Genomic DNA, 1,850 nt, shown 5'->3' on the forward strand with positions numbered 1-1,850 from the left:
AATCTAACCCAACTCTTAATCAAGCTATCATCAGTATGCCTGTGTATAAATTTAGGTTCATTTAATTTCTTAAGTACATTATTAACAACTTTTAAAGGGTACCCATTCCAAGACATAAACTTCCTGATGTTACTAAGCTCTGTTTGAAGTTTATCAGGAGTACACAATCTGTGGGCTCTAGAAACTAAACTACGAATCCAGGAGATCTTATGGTTCCATGGAGCAAAGCTATCATGATGGACATATTGACCTGTATGTGCCATATTTTTACGATATATACTCAATCTTCCTACACTGTTGTTAAATTGTAAATCCAGAAAGTGTACTGTGTCACTGTTTTCAAATGATTCAAAAGTAAAATTTATCTGTCTATGACCAACATTAAAGTAGCTTAGAATTTCGGGAGCTGTCAATAATGTTAGTACTAGAAAATATTAAACCTAATTTATTACTTACATTACAGACGACATTATCATTTTCAAGTATATTCTGTAATCCTAAAACATATTGGAATGCCTCACAGATTTTAACATGATCAAATATAACACTATCAGATCGTGAAGAATGTTCTTTAAGTCTAGTTATTAAGCACCTATCTGTCTTACCAATATAATCACTATTGCAGTCTGGACATTTAAAATGATAGACAACAGAACTTCTATACTCCTTAGGGGTTTGATCCTTAGTAGATATAAAATGACACAATCTGTGGGCTCTAGAAACTAAACTACGAATCCAGGAGATCTTATGGTTCCATGGAGCAAAGCTACCAAAATGGACATATTGACCTGTATGTGTATTTTTACGATATATACTCATGCTTCCTCACTGTTGTTAAATTGTAAATCCAGAAAGTGTACTGTGTCACTGTTTTCAAATGATTCAAAAGTAAAATTTATCTGTCTATGATAAACATTAAAGTAGCTTAGAATTTGCGGAAATCATTGGGCTTAACTAATACTAGCGTGTTGTCAACAAAACGAGTATAAAACTTAATAGTACCTGATTCAATAAGTTTGGGAACAATAGACCCTTCTAGTTCAGTCATTAAAATATTAGCTAAAACTGGGCCAAGAGGCGAACCCATTGAGACACCATCAGTTTGTTTATAGAATTCATTATTACATGTAAATACAGTTTTAGTACAGCAATCTCTAAGTACAGTAGTTTCCTTAGCGAATTTTTATTATGGTTAGTAGATATCAGTTTCTTATTGTAAACCCTATCAAGAATTATATTAATTACCTTAGTAAGGGGAACATTTTTAAACAGAGATTCAACATCAAAAGATACAAATCGGTAACCTAAATTATATAAATTGTTTGGTATAGCTTTAATGCGGTCAGCAGCATCAAAAGAATCTTTAAGGACAAAATCATTAACCGTTAGAGGGCCTAATAAGTTTGATAAGAACTTGGCTACTGAATAATAACAAGTGGGCTACCGGTCGTGTCAATAATAGGTCTTTGGGGTTGAATATTATCAAAATCTTTATGTAATTTAGGTAGTCCATGGGCTGTAGCAGGCATGGTTGATACTGGACGAATTTCTTTGTATTCAGTTTCAGTTAGTTCATTTCTATTAAATAGTGTCCGAAGGTAGGCTTGTAAACTCACCTGGTTTTCTTAGATATACTTAGAGATTGCTGTACTAAAACTGTATTTACATGTAATAATGGGTTCGCCTCTTGGCCCCCTGAGTTTTAGCTAATATTTTAATGACTGAACTAGAAGAGTCTATTGTTCCCAAGCTTAGTTTAGTAAGTACTATTAAGTTTTATACTCGTTTTGTTGACGACACGCTAGTATTAGCTAAGCCCAATGATTTCCCGCAAATTCTAAGCTACTTCA

This window comes from Anneissia japonica, unplaced genomic scaffold (assembly GCF_011630105.1).
Source record: "Anneissia japonica isolate Jap-2015-1 unplaced genomic scaffold, ASM1163010v1 scaffold287963_len587249_cov193, whole genome shotgun sequence".
Classification (NCBI taxonomy): Eukaryota; Metazoa; Echinodermata; class Crinoidea; order Comatulida; family Comatulidae; genus Anneissia; species Anneissia japonica.